Source organism: Schistocerca gregaria, chromosome 1 (assembly GCF_023897955.1).
Source record: "Schistocerca gregaria isolate iqSchGreg1 chromosome 1, iqSchGreg1.2, whole genome shotgun sequence".
Taxonomy (NCBI): Eukaryota; Metazoa; Arthropoda; class Insecta; order Orthoptera; family Acrididae; genus Schistocerca; species Schistocerca gregaria.
Genome location: NC_064920.1, coordinates 665,796,504 through 665,814,798, shown reverse-complemented (window position 1 = coordinate 665,814,798; position 18,295 = coordinate 665,796,504).

The following is an 18,295-nucleotide window of genomic DNA, read 5'->3' as shown; positions in this document are numbered from 1 at the left end:
AGAAAGCAGACGCCTGTGCTTCCCGCCAATTATCTACACTAGTCTGTAGATTAAAACGGAAGAAACTGCAAAAAGGTGGGAATTCAAGGAGATGGGACCTGGATAAACTAAAAGAACCAGAGGTTGTACGGAGTTTCAAGGAGAGCATAAGGGAGCAATTGACAGGAATGGGGGAAGGAAATACAATAGAAGAAGAATGGGTAGCTTTCAGGGATGAAGTAGTGAAGGCAGAAGAGGATCAAGTAGGTAAAAAGACGAGGACTAGTAGAAATCCTTGGGTAACAGAAGGAGTATTGAATTTAATTGATGAAAGGAGAAAATATAAAAATGCAGTAAATGAAGCAGGCAAAAAGGAATACAAACGTCTCAAAAATGACATCGACAGGAAGTGCAAAATGGCTAAGCAGGGATGGCTAGAGGACAAATGTAAGGATGTAGAGGCTTATCTCACTAGGGGTAAGATAGATACTGCCTATAGGAAAATTAAAGAGACATTTGAAGAAAAGAGGACCACTTGTATGAATATTAAGAGCTCAGATGGAAACCCAGTTCTAACCAAAGAAGGGAAAGCAGAAAGGTGGAAGGAGTACATAGAGGGTCTATACAAGGGCGATGTACTTGAGGACAATATTATGGAAATGAAAGAGGATGTAGATGAAGATGAAATGGGAGATACGATACTGCGTGAAGAGTTTGACAGAGCACTGAAAGACCTGAGTCGAAAAAAGGCCCCTGGAGTAGACAACATTCCATTGGAACTACTGACGGCCTTGGGAGAGCCAGTCCTGACAAAATTCTACCATCTCGTGAGCAAGATGTATGAGGCAGGCGAAATACCCTCAGACTTCAAGAAGAATATAATAATTCCAACCCCAAAGAAAACAGGTGTTGACAGATGTGAAAATTACCGAACTATGAGTTTAATAAGTCACAGCTGCAAAATACTAACGCGAGTTCTTTACAGACGAATGGAAAAACTAGCAGAAGCCGACCTCGGGGAAGATCATTTTGGATTCCGTAGAAATGTTGGAACACGTGAGGCAATACTGACCCTACGAGTTATCTTAGAAGCTAGATTAAGGAAGGGCAAACCTACGTTTCTAGCATTTGTAGACTTAGAGAAAGCTTTTGACAATGTTGACTGGAATACTCTCTTTCAAATTCTGAAGGTGGCAGGGGTAAAATACAGGGAGCGAAAGGCTATTTACAATTTGTACAGAAACCAGATGGCAGTTATGATAGTCGAGGGACATGAAAGGGAAGCAGTGGTTGGGAAGGGAGTGAGACAGGGCTGTAGTCTATCCCGATGTTATGCAATCTGTATATTGAGCAAGCAGTGAAGGAAACAAAAGAAAAATTCGGAGTAGGTATTAAAGTCCATGGAGAGGAAATAAAAACTTTGAGGTTCGCCGATGACATTGTAATTCTGTCAGAGACAGCAAAGGACCTGGAAGAGCAGTTGAACGGAATGGACAGTGTCTTGAAAGGAGGATATAAGATGACCATCAACAAAAGCAAAACGAGGATAATAGAATGTAGTCAAATTAAGTCGGGTGATGCTGAGGGAATTAGATTAGGAAGTGAGACACTTAAAGTGGTAAAGGAGTTTGCTATTTGGGGAGCAAAATAACTGATGATGGTCGAAGTAGAGAGGATATAAAATGTAGACTGGCAATGGCAAGGAAAGCGTTTGTGAAGAAGAGAAATTTGTTAACATCGAGCATAGATTTAAGTGTCAGGAAGTCATTTCTGAAAGTATTTGTATGGAGTGTAGCCATGTATGGAAGTGAATCATGGCCGATAAATAGTTTGGACAAGAAGAGAATAGAAGCTTTCGAAATGTGGTGCTGCAGAAGAATGCTGAAGATTAGATGGGTAGATCACATAACTAATGAGGAAGTATTGAACCGGATTGGGGAGAAGAGAAGTTTGTGGCACAACTTGACCAGAAGAAGGGATCGGTTGGTAGGACATGTTCTGAGGCATCAAGGGATCACCAATTTAGTATTGGAGGGCAGCGTGGAGGGTAAAAATCGTAGAGGGAGACCAAGAGATGACTACACTAAGCAGATTCAGAAGGATGTAGGTTGCAGTAGGTACTGGGAGATGAAGAAGCTTGCACAGGATAGAGTGGCATGGAGAGCTGCATCATACCAGTTTCAGGACTGAAGACCACAACAACAACAGTCTACAGCTCGTTGTCTGTGTCAAAATGTTGTCTTCGTAGCCAGCAGTTCATGTGAGCAAATACAAAACTCAGAGGGAGCCGATTTAGGGGTGTATTGTGGGTGATGAAATACATAGAAAACGCTGCAGGAGCATCTATATTGCCCCTGCAGAATGCGGCTGACAAGTGTCTTGAAGGAAACAATGCATCACATGTTATGTGGGCAGTATAGCTTCAGGCGAAATCTCTCACCAGATCCATATACTTGGCGGAAGACACTGTTGTTGTAGGTACAGTATCTCTACGTCCTCTCTATGCGCCCAGAACTGAAAAGAGCGAAGTCACGCGATGGACGGCCATACTACAGACTCTGTACAACACATCTGTGCGGAGCTTCTTCAGATTTTCACAGTCGTTTCCATTTCGCGCCAAATCAGACCTTACTTTCCGATTATCCTTCGTAAATGAGGGCGTTCCGTACCATACAGAAATTGGGAAGCTAACAGATACGTAAAATGTGTAATGAAGGTAAACCTGTCAGCAGTCTGAACGTTGGATTTGACGTCAAAGTGGTTTAGTAGCTACAGACCTGTTGGACTTGGTATGCGCCAACTGTCCTTTGATCTAGCTTACCATCCAGTTAGTGGGAGCCTACAGGTGGATTCCGGAACAAGGCGCGCGTTTCTCACGCTGTCAAATCATCGCCATTGGAGAAACGTCGCAAGAAAAATCTTTGGACTGGCTGGGTACTGAACTCGGGACTTCTGCATTTGCAATCAAGGATTCACTCTTTTCTTGTAAAATTTGATTTCGCACATTATTATATCACAAATTGTGACATAGCACTCAATTACATCACCGTCCATCCAGCGATCTATGCCAAACACCTCTAGTGTTTTAAATATCTGTCACGCACTCTAGTAGTTCTCTGGAAGCACACGAAGAAATAAAGTTTATGAAGACGTGTTTCGTTTAAGAGACCGCTCCATAAAGCTCACCTGAAAACGGAACCTCCGCCAACAATAAAAAGCAAATTGTTTCTAGATTATCTCGCCTGGTCACCAACAGAAAATTAATGAATGTGAGTACGACATTCGTTTGTAGTTTGTTTTCAGGTCAGAACCCATGCAATAACGAAAATTAATTAAAACGGCTACGAAGTAAGCACTGTCTCAAACAAATGTTGCTTAGATGGCAGACGTCGTGAGCAGCATACCCAAAATTCCGAAACGAAACATTATGTAGCACCTACTCGCGACAAGCCTCGTTTACGGAAACTAATAAATTAATGGATGGTACTCTTGATGTTGTTAGCTAATTGTTTGTGGATCGAAGTACGCAAAACGCAGCGAAAAATTTTTACGTCCATCTACTACATTAAAAACCAATATGTGTGGAGAATTAATTAAATTGCTTTCAATTTTTATGAGCAGAGTGGTAACCTACATCAAATCCAAACAGTGAATAGAATTACATATATTGTTTACTTGCATGACATACCACAGCTAAATAATACGTTATGATAAAAGGTGTAGTTACAGGGGAATATGGACTTGAAAAACAAAAAAGTTGGGTGGGAAGTTTCTAGAATTATGTCGACAGATTACAATAGGCTGTAATCACCATCCACCAAAAACACTGGAGAAAATCACCTAGAAAACGTCGTGAGGTACGGGAATATATCAGCGGAACTGTATCATGCCTGGATACCGAAGTAGGACCCGCATGGAGAATCACATCATAAACTGGTTGGGATGAGCACTAAGCTGAAATTCAAATGAAAAAAGAATATACAGTGAAGCAGAATACAGAAGCCTTGGACTGCATCAAAGACATTTCAATGAAATGGAGAGCAGAATATATGACTCATTAAGTGTAGAAATGGAAATTCTTCTGGGGCTAAGTAAAAGCGTTGAATGTATTCAACCTAAGGTAATGGACTGAGAAGGAAATTAGCCAAGGCAAGTCATCACAAGCACAGCGAAAGCAAATGAAAAAAGCCATATCCCAAATTGTCGATGAGAGAAGGACGGTATAAGTTCCCTGAAAAGGAAAATTCGAAAGAAGTGTAAAGAAACTCACTTACAGAGAATGAGAGAATCATTTGAAGAAAATGAGATACATACTTGGCACACAAGAAGATTAAGTTTTGACAAGTATAAATAAAAGAACCAACAAGGTGCATATGAGAAAACTCAATACCGTGTAGACGAAAGGGCAAATAGGTAACAACAAAAAGCAACGATCTGTTTGGCAGATGAGAACTATCCTGAAGGTGGATAGAAGCAACAGGTGATCCAGGAATCCGGTCTGACGTACTGACCGATTTGAGCTGAAATAAGGTAACTGGAAACAAGGATATCACTAGGACGTTTAAGAAATAGATGTGTATTTCATCTGGTACAAAAATCTATCAAAGAGGAGATTACGGTCGTATCTCCATTACAGTTTGGTTACGGCACTTCCAAAGGAGGCGTAAAAGGATAAATAGAATAATTACTGATGTTCAGGCTATCCGAAAGAATTAGTGTGGAAAGATGAGACGCGTTTGAAGTTCGTTAAGGATTACCACATAAGAAAATTCTGTTGAGAATTGGCGGACATCTCTAAACAGGGCAATCATATATGTTGGAGAGACAAACACAGATACAAGGAAGGTAACTGCAAAGAAACCTTGGGGAACAGAAAAAATACTTCAGCTCATAGACAAAAGAAGGAAGTTCAAAAAAAATCAGGAAAAGATTGGAATACAGATATATAAATCATTAAGGAACGAAATAAATAGGAAGTCCAGGGCAAACAAGGTGGCAGGAGACATGTCAAGAAATCGAAAAAGAAATAATTATCGGAAGGACTGACACAGTATATAGAAAAGTTAAAACGATTTTCTGTGAAATTCAAAGCAAGTGCGATAGCGTTAAGGGTGCAATGGGAATTCCACTGTCAAATGCAGAAGAGAGGGCGGAGGATAGTTGTAAAGATTACACTGAAGGCCTCTATGAGGGGGAAGACTTATCTGATGACGTACTATAAGAAACTGGAGTCGATATGGAAGACACAGACGATCAAGTATTACAGTCTGAATTTAAAAGAACTATAGACGACTTAAGATCAAATAAGGCAAGAAGGACGGGAACATCCCATCAGAATTTGTAAAACCATTGGGGGAAGTGGCACGCAAACGATTATTCAAGTTTGTGTGTAGAGTCTATAAGATTGACAACATACCAACAGAACTTCGGAAAATTATCATCCACACAATTCCGAAGAAAACAAGGGCAGATAATTGCGAAAAATATTACAAAAGCAGCTTAACAGCTCATGCATCCAAGATGCTGACAAGAACAGTAATCAGTAAAATGGTAAAAACATTGAGGATCTGCTACGTGATAATTAGTTTGGCTTTACGAAATGAATAGGGATCAGAGAAGCAGTTCTGACTTGGTGCATGATAATGGAACAAAGACTCAAGAAAAATCAAGACACGCTCATAAAATGCGATCGACAGTGTAAAATGGTGCAAAATGTTCGAAATTCGGAGAAAAATAAGAGTAAGAACAAATATATCTGAAAAGGCCGCGGGCAGAATCACGGTTTGGTGGATCTTGGTGCTAGGCTCCTACTTGAGCTAGGAATATGGCGTAAAAAGTATTCGGTTTGTCCCGGACCAATGGACATTTGTATAGCAATTCGAACATCTGTCTTACTGTAGCTATGTTACACTGGGCCTACGCTAAGCAAGGTATGAAAGGCGAAACTTTTGCAAGTGGTTTTACATGTGCTGAAATTATTGCACATTTGTTTGTGCGCCATTCGGATTGACGTGCGAAAAAAGGCATCCTAAACTTTAATGACACGTTGTGTCAAGCTGCACTACATGACAAATGCTATGTTGGATGACATGATGACACATGTCACGTTATACGATGCGACAGCAAGTATCACGTTACTTCACCTGACACGACACGTTGTATTACACGAATCTGTCAAGATGTCTTAATTAAAATATCTTTGAAGCTACAGATAAGTCGAAGAGCTAGTTCCCTTCTTTTATATCCCTAACTCTGTCCAGAACGTATTCGCCTATTTTACCCCTGTAAGTCCGGACACAAATTTGGTCCACCGGTGTGTCGGACCTTGATCTATGATATCTTTTAACCGTTTGAAAATTTCTTTCCTCGTTAGGGTTTTCCGTGCCAAAAATATGTTTTTCCAGGCGATTTTTTAAGGGCGTCACTTCGGCTCTGTAAACTTGTACGAATGGATTCAAACTTTGCACGAAGTTACATAAAATCAAAACTACTTTTTCAATCCAATAATCCTTATCCGTTGTCGACGTAAGAAGGGTTAAAGTGAGGCAGCCTGTTAGTTTAATCGGAAATGTGAGTGGAGTGATATGGAACAAAGACGTTCCTCAGAAAAGTAAGGAGGCGGTAGGTATATCAGCTCTCTCTTACGCTACAGAAACCGGGTCGTGAAGGAAAAGAAAAAAAAGTAATGTGCGAACAAGTGACATGAAGTTTTGAGAATCAGATAGATGTAACAAAAATGGAAAAATGGGATAAGTCAAGAGGAACCCGTACAAGAGAAGAGTGAGGACAAAAGACTATTTTACGGACATGTGAAGAGAATGGAGGAGACGAGCTTGGCTAGGAAGAAGCACGAGACGAAAGTGGAGGACAAGAGGCCAAGGAGGAGGACAACGGAAAAGGGCGCAAGAGAAGTGAAAGAAAGCACCCGGAAGAGAGCAGAAGACTGTCCCGTAGTAAAGACCGATAAGTGGTGGGGAAACCGAAGAAGGAGGAGAGGCTTGTAATTCAAACAAACCCTGCTGGTCACAGGAATGATGATGGCAGCAGTAGAAGAAATGAAATCTGGGAAGCGAAAATACACAGGTCGAAAGCGGCGAGAAAAGTATCCAAAGTAGTTTGGCATAGTCGGAGACAGCTTTCATCGAAGAAATATCAGTGGTTGTGTTAAGTATTGAAGTAGAAGTAGTTGTATGCCTATGTTTGGAGAATGGGATTCCATGAGTGTGATATGTGGAGCAAGGAAAACGCACAGAAAAAAAAAACAAGAAGCATTTAATATGTGGTGGTATTGAAGGAAGTTAATAATTAAGTAGGAATATCAACTATTTTATGAAAGGAGAACAGTGAGGTGAGGAAGGGAGGATTTAGAAAACTGTTACATTATGAAATAGACGGGAAAATCTGTAGACAAAGACAAGAATAGATAAAACATAGTATACGCTCAAAGACGAAAAAAGACGCATCACCAAGGAATTATCCGAACTGGATGGAAATCGGCAGATATGACGTACACGTACAGAAAAACAAATTATTGCAGTGTGCAGAAAACTAAGATGTATTCAAGAGAAAGAACTTCACAAATTGAGCATCTCAATAAAGCGTTGGTCCACCTCTGGCCTTTATGCAAGCAGTTATTCGGCTTGGCATTGATTGATAGAACTGTTGGATGTTCTCCTGAGGGATATTTCGCGTTGTATGTCCAATTGGCTGATTGGAGGGCCCTGTCTATAATGCTCCAAACATTGTTATTCGGAGAGTGATCTTGCATTCTTGCTGGCCACGATATGATTTGACAAGCGGGAAGACAAGCGGTAGAAAGTCTCGGCGTGAGCGGACATCACCTTGCTGAAATGTATGCCAGGACGGCTTGCTATGAAGGCCAACGAGACAGAGAGTAGCATATCTTCAACGTACCTGTATGTTGTCAGAATGCCACGGATGACAACCAAAGCGTTCCTGGTAGGAAAGAAATGGCTCCCCAGATCGTCACTCGTGGTTGTCGGACCATATGGTGGGCGACACTCAGACATGTCTTCGCTTGCCATTGGGGCTCAGTTCGAAGCGGGACTCATCACAGAAGACAATCCCAGGCCGAATGTACCCGACACCATTACAAACGGACTTGTTAGTGTACAGACGCCAATGGTAGTTGCGCAAGGTGCGCAATGAGCTCAGCACCCTTTGTGAGCCACGTATTAATAGTCCTTGTGGTCACAGAAGCACCATTTGCACGTCAGATAGATGATGACGATGAATCCGGGGCTCGGATTGCATGTGTAACTATTGCTGTCATCACGTTCTGTCGTCTCTCTAGATCGACCGTTTCCTTCTTGATGCTGTCTTCGACTGCGATCCACCCATTCCTTCCAACATCGTCAAATAGTAGCTTAGCTCCTATTCAACTGTTGAGCGATTCGCCGATTACTCCAACAAGTTTCTATGATCCCAACCACACTTCTACATCTACATCTACATACATACTCCGCAATCCACCATACGGCGCGTGGCGGAGGATGCCTCGTACCAAAACTAGCATCTTCTCTCCCTGTTCCACTCCCAAACAGAACTAGGGAAAAATGACTGCCTATATGCTTCTGTACGAGCCCTAATCTCTCTTATCATATCTTTTTGGTCTTTCCGCGAAATAATGTAAGTTGGCGGCAGTAAAATTGTACTGCAGTCAGCCTCAAATGCTGGTTCTCTAAATTTCCTCAGTAGCGATTCATGAAAAGAACGCCTCCTTTCCTCTAGAGACTCCCACCCGAGTTCCTGAAGCATTTCCGTAACGCGTGATGATCAAACCTACAAATAACAAATCTAGCAGCCCGCCTCTGAATTGCTTCTATGTTCTCCCTCAATCCGACCTGATAGGAATCGCAAACGCTCGAGCAGTACTCAAGCATAGGTCGTATTAGCGTATTATATGCGGTCTCCTTTACAGATGAACCACATCTTCCCAAAATGCTACCGCCTTCCCCATAGCGGCCATTACATGCTTGTCCCACTTCATATCGCTCTCCAATGTTACGCCCAAATATTTAATCGACGTGACTGTGTCAAGCGCTACACTACTAGTGGAGTATTCAGACATTACGGGATTATTTTTCCTATTCATGTGCATTAATTTACATTTATCTATATTTAGAGTTAGCTGCCATTCTTTACACCAATCTCAAATCCTGTCCAAGTCATCTTGTATCTTCCTACAGTCAATCAACGACGACACCTTCCCGTATGACACAGCATCATCAGCAAACAGCAGCACATTGCTATCTACCCTATCCAAAAGATCATTTATGTAGATAGAAAACAACAGCGGACCTACCACACTTCCCTAGGGCACTCCAGATGATACCCTCACCTCCGATGAACACTCACTCACCATCAAGGACAACGTACTTGAGAAGTCTCTCAAGTGCCGATATCTGCGTATATTGTTCACGCGCCTCTCTGCGAGGCATAGCTGCAGTCCTCCAGAGTACACAGAATGAAATTCGAAACGGCTTTATGCCCTGGTATCGACATGATATCCTTACCAGCTATGCGGTGGAAGTGCTACAGCGTCACACAATCGGCCATCGGTCGCCAGAGCTAACAGTTTTGCATTTTCTGTCGATACAAGTATGAATACCAATTTGTGACCAGTTTGCATAACTCTTTTTTTTGTTTGTTTTAGCATGTACGAGATGATTGACGTGGTAGTTACGGAGATCAAAAAATTAGCAATAGATAGTAAGGTTTAGATGATAGCATTAACTTATGGAAAGACTGGAATGAAAAAAGACAAGAGAATCTTATGCAGATTTCCACTCCCATAAGTTCTCAAGCAGAAGGGGCGTTCAATAAGCAATGCAAGATTTTTTTCTCGGCCAGTTTCTGTTAAAAAATGCGGAATTTGTTGTGGAACATTCTCGCTTCAGACCCTATAGTTTCGTGCAGTTACGATAGGTGGTGAGGCTCTACGAAACCTTCTGTGACGGAGATGCATTCCAATCAGCGGTCATTGAGTTTCTTTTGGCGGAAAACCACAGCGTCGCAGGTATTCATAGGCGCTTACAGGATCTCTGGCAGTTAACAAAAGCACGGTGAGACGTTGGGCAACGCGTCTGTCATCATCGCAACAAGGTCGCGCAGACCTGTCCGATCTTCCGCACGCAGCTGTGACTCATGCAGTCTTGGAACGTGCGGACACTCTCATTGGAGGTGATCGACAGATCCGAAGCAGACAGCTCACTGCTCTGTGGGGCGTCTCCGTTGGTAGTGTTGAAACATTCGTCCACCAGTTGGCGTATTTAAAGATGGATTCCTCACCGCTTAACAGAAGATCATACAGAGTAACATAAGACCGATCATCTGTGCAGAATTGCTTGCGCGTTACGAGTCTGGTCATGACAATATTTTGTTGAACATTGTCACAGGCGATGAAATATGGGTTCATCACTTCGAACCGGAAACGAAACGGCAATCTATGGAATGGCGTCACAGCACCTCTCCTTCGCAGAGAAAGTTCAAAGCTGCACCCTTAGCCGGAAGTCACGGCGACAGTCTTCTGGGAATCTCCTAGTTATTCTGTTTGATGTCCTCCGTCATGGCGCAACGATCAGTACTGAAGTGTATTGTGCTATCCTCAAGAAGTTGAAGAAACAGCTTCAACGTGTTCGTCGCCCTAAAAATGCAAACTAACTTCTCTATGCCAACATAAGGCTTCACTCAGGTTTGCGCACCCGGGGGACTTCATTGGACGGTTCTTCCTCATCCACCCTGCAGCACAAATCTCACTCTTCACTCCTTCCGTCTTCCATCTGTTTGGTCTTGTGAACGATGCACTCCGCGTTAAGCAGTGTGTGAACAATGGAGATCAATTGACGCAGCAAGACGTTCGATCCGATTACGACCAGCAGAGTTACACTATGTTGCCATACAGCCCCTCCTCGCATGGGACGGATATTCTGGTGAAAAATAGGGTTTTATAGCCAAAAGAGTGGGGATCAATATGGTGTATTAGAATCCTCAATGAAACCAACGCTGCCTTGAGAAAAATGTACTGCATTACATATTGAATGACCCTCGCATTTTAGTGTACAACGGAAAATGGTACGAAATTAGTGTAGAAGAATATCATGAGTTCTGACCATTTATTTCACAAAGTATTAACCAGTACGTGTAAAGCTAAACGCCCTCCAGCAGCGTGCTGTTCACACCAGGTATATTTGTTGATCGACACTTATTATTATTGAAGGACTGCAGAAATTTACACAGTTTACAAATCTTATTTCTAGTGCAGTCTCCGAGGTCTGACAGGAGACATCCCCGGTGCAGGTGTTTCCACAGGCGACACCGAAGCTTATGTTTAGGTGCCTGATGTTCTCCACACTCAAGCTTTACGTTGGACACTTTGTCGTAGCTCATATTAACACAATGCAACCCTAGATCTGCCCACTCCAGAATTCAATCCGTTCAAAGACTATATGTCAGCCATCCCTAGTTATAACCAAGTCGTAGAATTTCAGATACTGATTCCAGCCTGGGAAAGCCGATCCTTAGTTTATTATACACTGTAATTATACTATTCGTCTCACAAACTCAAGACAGAGAAAACAAAGGGTACTTAGCACATTGGACTTGCATTCGGGAGGACGATGATTCAAACTCGCGTCTAGCCGTCCTGATTTAGGTTTCCCGGGATTTCCCTATCGTTTTAGATAACTGCTGGGGCAAAGACGATTTCCTTCCCATTCCTTCCCTAATTCGAGTTTGTGCTTCGTCTCTAATGACCTCGTTGTCGATGGGACGTTAAACCCTACTCTCCTGCTGCCCCTCCAAATAACATGCAGAGATAATCCGCAATGTAAAACGAGAGGTCAAAAAGGAAACTACGAAAAATGCTAATCTCACCAGAATCATCTAACCTAAGCCATTTCGAATGGGTTTTAGTGTATCAGAAATTAATATTGTAAATGTGACACCCTACCCAACATCCGCAGAAATCTCGAGCTGTGGACGTGCAGCCGAGTGTAATCTCTGTGTGTGCAGGGCAGATATCTCTTGGCCCGTTACCGCTAATTACGGCCCCTTGACGCCTCAGACGCTGGCCGGCCGCCTGGAGGTTTGATCGTAATCTGGCGCGCCGCGCCATGACCCCCACCACTGCTCCTCGCCCCGTGCTTCCTCTTGTGATTACTGCCTTCGCCACCAGAAAGCGCGCTAGGTCGATGCTGCACACGTTCACGCCGTTCTCCGCCAGGAAGCGCTGCTAGCGCGTACACGACCTGCCGCCAGTTTCTGATCCAGAGTAACACTGCAGCGTCGGTGTTCTTTGGATGCGCTTTGTATCTGTTTTCACAGTTAAAGGCTCTTCACTGACTGAGCTCATTTTGCGACTTCTACCCTATCTTCATCATGAATTACTTCTATCACTGAAGAACAAAACTGTGAAAAAAACCGATCTAGATGAGATCGCGAACAGCCATAATATTTCTAACGGCGCACCCTCCCCTTTCAGGAAAAAAAAAAAAAAAAAAATGCTTAATCGGTAGGTAGCGATTCAAACATCATCACTACAGGCAAGGTAGATTAACACAAGCAGATTTTCACAAAAAAGGCAAACACACACACACACACACACACACACACACACACACACACACACAAACAAACAAACAAACAATACCCTTTGGGAACCGCCCTGTTACTACCCGAGTTCACTGGCATTTAGCTGAAAAGGTCCGAAATACCGAATGCCCATCCTCTTCCTTAGGGAAAGGAATAAAGATATACAAACGTCTGAGTTAGTTACATGTTCCATAATCATGTGAACAATTTCTCATCGAAATGATGTGGAATGAGCCAGTTCACAGGATATATACATTAATGAACACATTACTTTCAGTTTTACTCATGCAACTACATTTCTTTACTGTCTACCAGTTTTTAAGTAGAAGTACCTAATTCGTGCGAGGAATGGAGGGAGTTGTCCAGGAGGAATGATTCTAAATTAGATTTAAAACTTGCTTCGCTACCTGTCAGGCATTTTATGTCACTGATCCTTTAAATGGGACAATAAACTGTATGACCTTTCTAAAAATACAACCATGTCTTCAGGCCTTTGATCTCTTCTACAAGTAAAGGTTTTGGAGTCAGTATGTATATATATTCAGACCAAAGATGAAAGAGATGAAACATTAGAAAGGAGAATGTTTCGAAATATAAGAATTAAGGGAAACAAAGTATAAGAAATAAAAGTTGCGAAACGGGACTACGAACCAAGGAATTTAGATTATCGCTTTAGAACAACTTTCCTCACGAAAAGCAGCTTTATTTCTGTCGACCGTTTATAAAGAATTGCTAGCTTACGACTAAAAAGCCAATTCGTTTGTTACTGAAACAAGGAGAGCGTGGAAAATGATGAAAACTCTTTCAGGTGTACTATAAAACGCTAGGAGTACGAATAAAATAACAAGTGGATGAGAGGATTACAGGAGCTGATGGAGAATAAATTACAGAAGTCGAAGAATTGAAGAGTATGAGTGTCAGTTAGAACTTCAGTTCCACCAATGATGAAGAATACAGCTGCCACTTTCCTTTGTGGAAAATGGCTGCCACATTATGTGTGGCTGTTGACACATATTACGCACCTCACAGGGATAAGCAAACAAATCATTTCCTCCAGTCTAAACTCCATTTGCGGGGCATGACGCTTCCTGGACTCGTCAAAAGCAGCCATTTTAATTCCTCTCTTAAAACTTGGCAGGATCGTACATGCCCTAACTAGCTGCTTGGGAAGACCTTGGAGCAGACGGTGCACCCCCACCTCGTCTGTATTTTAGTATCGAGACTGCCCCTTAATTGCATTCAGTGTGGGTTCTGGGGTATCACTTCAGCTTTGATAACCTAGCCCTCTAGGAAGACGCAATAGAACCGACTATGATGAGCAGCCGTCACTTAATTGACATTTTTTTAACACCGAGAGGGTCTATGATAATATTTGGAGGCATAATATCCTCGGAAGTGAATGGGGCTTTCGAGGGCACCGTCTTCCCGTTTTTAATGGCTCAAATGGCTCTGAGCACTATGCGACTTAACTTCTGAGGTCATCAGTCGCCTAGAACTTGGAAATAATTAAACCTAACTAACCTAAGGACATCACGCACATCCAAGCCCGAGGCAGGATTCGAACCTGCGACCGTAGCGGTCGCTCGCTTCCAGACTGCAGCACCTAGAACCGCACGGGCACTCCGGCCGGTCGTTTTTAATGGTTCATTGCGTTCCCACTTTATTTTACAAATCGAGTAGATCACGTTCTCCCTGACAACTCCTGAACTTGAGACGTTGTCCTTTACGGTAACGTTTTTCGTGTGTCAGTCTTTACTATTAATGTGATAACGTCGGCACTAATGAGACCTGTCCCAGTTGAAACTTCCCCTTAGAAAAATTTATGAGTGACTGTGCTGGTAAACCTCTTACGTTATTTATTTTTCAAACAGCTGAGCAGAACTGAACGTATTCAGACATTTCGCTCTTTACTTATTCTGATCAACTCTAAACTGACACACAATATTTTTAGCGCAACGCAATCTGACTTTCAATAATCCCTACCAAAGAATGGCCCTGACTAACAATAACCTATACCATTCATGAATCACTTACCTCACAAAAATCTTCGTTACTCGAACTACTGTAATACAGCGAGCCAATACTACCGCCATCTCTCTCCCCACATTCACCACTGTTGGCGGCTCACCTCCAACTGCGCAACGCTACGCGCTGTTCACATCCAACAGCCCAACAAATATTCCAACAATGCAAACCAGCCACAGACTGCACACCGCCCAGTCAGTGATTTTCATACAGAGCGCTACGTGCCGTACCAACATAAAAACCTAAACGGCCTACTTACACAGTGTCCGCGGTTTCACGACGGCTGCCACAGCAGTGATATCATAGAAATATTTTCAACAACACCATCTTACTCATCAACATCGTAGCAATCGTTACGTGGAAAGGTCTTCGTAATCGTAAAATAAAACTCTTGTCCGAGACTATATATGCCTTCGCCGTAATTCTTTCTTTAATAATCATGTTCTCCATTTACTTCAAAGGTACATTTAAGGTAGAATCTTAACAATTTTGTTAGAACGTTCGAGTAATTTTTAGGTGTAACGAATGCAGATGTAATTAATTAAAAGTGTTCGAAATGGAAATCATCGCCACACTGAGGCATGAATGAACATACTCCTATTTCCGCAATGTGTTGCACAAAGAACTGATCCTTTCATCAGATTACCGGACAGTATTCCTAATTACTTGCGTTTTCATTTCATTTAACAAGGAGCAGTAAAAAATCAGTTTAATTTTAAATAACCTAATAGTGTAATAGAAAATAGGGATATTTACGTTATCGTACCAAATAAAACCGTGCACGTCATAATCTCTAGTTTTGTTTCTGCGTTGTTGGTCACACGTTTATTCTCCGACATGGTTGTGCCTATATGACTCTTCTTGTTACAGATAAATCTAGATCTGTAATAAATTACGGATTTCTGCGACTGGTTACCATCTGAATAACCTCTGGAATCCTAATTTGAATTTCTGAGCTTTGAGGCCGCTAAATTAGTGGTGTATGATAAAAATTAGGCGCAAAACAGCGTACTGAAATTACAGAAATAATTCTTCTTTGCTGATCTTCCCTCTGTCGGGAGTATTTTCGAAAATAAACTGAAACGAACTCCCCTGTTGGTAGTCAGAAAAGTGAGAACAATGGCTCCAAATCACGCAAGGATTCGTGACGAATTTTCTCTCTCGTCGTTAGCTGGCGTTCCTATCTGGCGTGATTGAGCTGCGGCGGTAGTACTAAACCCTCGCTTCTGAATTCGTTCTCCAGCTGTCGTAACGACCATCCTGTCATGTTGCGCCGGAAACTATAACAGATATATCTACTTTAAGCGAGCACTTATCCGAATAAGGTTTAGTTTACGGCACAGTACACTTCAGTTGCGTACTGTTTTAGGAAATTTTTCCATTCTATTTGGAAGCGAAATTCCTTCGTAAATATGATACTGATTACAACTGTGCCTCCGATCAAGACTTGAGCCAGAAACCCCGCCCTTCGAAATCAACGTTCTCACCGGCTAAGTAACTCAGGGGTGCCTCAACGGCTATCCTCTAGTACTTCTCTATAGAAGAGCTCTCCTACATACTGGTAATTTGCTGGGGTAGCTTCTTTGCAAAAATGGATGTGAAAACTTACAGACAGAAAGGTGTGGACAGCAACCTGAGTAATTTTGGTGTAGGGTACATTTTTTTTTACATCTCTTCCCCCCACCCCACCCACCACCCGCTTCTTCCTCCCTCTCTCGCTTAAAAAAAATAAAATGAAAATTCCATACACCAAACGTTTTATTTCCGACTTCGGGCTTTGGCTTTTCCTGATCTGACAATCTTTGTGCTCGTATAGCCAAGTGCCCAGGAGAGAATTTTTCTGGAGAGATTAGTGGGAATTTCGTAGATTCACATGAAAAGCAATAGATATGTGTGCGTTTTGTGTATATGGTGACAAGTAGTATTTACTGGTATTAAGGAAAACGTGCAAGGGAGGACCCACCAATGTAACTTTCTTTTCACACAACCTGTTTATTAACAATATATAATCATAGATTTGTTTTATTTACAAATTAACAAATATGTGAAACGAATAAGCTTTTACAAGAGAAATCAAAACAACAACAACATGACAATAATTACATGGGCCCAGACCTGGAGCCCACCGTTATCGGGTGAAACAGCGGTGTTTATTACCGTGCTGGACACAGTTCCTCTTATTCAATGCCCTCCTGCAACACACGAAAACATATAAGTAAAATTGATGAAAAGAGTGCTTCAATTACTCAAACAGATGAAATTTTTTTTCAACGGGGTTAAGGTGCGCACCTATGCTTAAAGGTCAAACAAATTAGGAAACAATTATGACACTAATAAGGCTTTCTTCAAAGTGAGCAACCTTTTCATTTCAACGAGTAACTAAGTTGCGACTGGATCTCAACCGTCGCTTTTGACAATCTTATTAGGCTAAAGCCCCGGTGACCGTTGGCTGTTAATATGTCGAAAGCTGAACTGCTTCTCAGTTATGAAGTCTGCTCTGAAGGAACGTTTTAAAAAATTATGTATGAGCACTTATTGCTAGAGAACTCATTCGACGGAACGACAAGATCCAGTTAAAAATACACCAACAATGACCTGGTCTTTAAAAGACAGGTACTCACAACTTAATACAACAGGTAGTTTAGATTATCTAAAATGCAATTACAATCAAGGAATTGAACCGGATAACTTTTAAATCTAACCATAAGACACCTCTTTGTTTAACGGCAACCTGTTCCTTGGTACAATTGTTCCGACGGTATTTCCTGATTCATTAAAACATTAATGATCTGGCATAAACTAGAAAGGAAGGGCAATATAATGTCAGAACAAATTTTCGAACGGCAGCTAGTGTCTAGTACAACACTACAGTCTATATCTGCGACCAAAGAACTGACCGAGTAAAAGTCGGAGGGTCGGGCACAAACCACGAGGATTACAGAATGTTAATCCCTTTATCAGCAAGCAGCTCCATGGATCCTCGATACGTTGTGGCGCTTACTGAGTGGTGCCGATGACAGCCAGGTAGAAGGGGAAGCCCGGCCACGAGCGGTCTTCCGTCACGAATGTTGCCAACCTACCGACGGCTTCTCGGCCTGCTGGTTGTCGTCGACGCTGACCCCGGTGAAGTTCTCCGGTATCTTTGCTCTGCGCTGCTCGATGGTTGAGCAGCTTCGGACCTCGTGACCGCCTCTTGTCGCGACGCTACCGCCAATCCACATACTTGGTGGCTCCTCCCTCGTTTTTTTTTTTTAATTTCCTTTATTCGATATCGATCCCACTCCCCCCGCTGTGGGGGGTGGGGTTGGCAACAGCGTAATATGCCGCACTGCAGACTACAGTAAAGTTAAAAACAAAATTAGGAGATGTCACAAATATAAAATCAGGCGATAAAACTGTGACTGATTAAAACTGGAACAAGGAGAAAAAATTGCGAAGAGAATACAAAAACGAATGGTCTGTGATGCTGATTAAAACACATAGTAAATAGACAAGCACAATTAAAAAACACAGCTACAATCTTGTTCCTGTTCGAAACAGTTTAAAAACGCACCTAGCGACACTATGGTGTCAGTTCGCGTCACTGACAGGGCACGCATAACACTGAACACGCACTGAAAACAGTGCTATAGAGGAGACACGGCGGCAGATGGGGATTGGGAGAGGGGGGGAGGTGGAC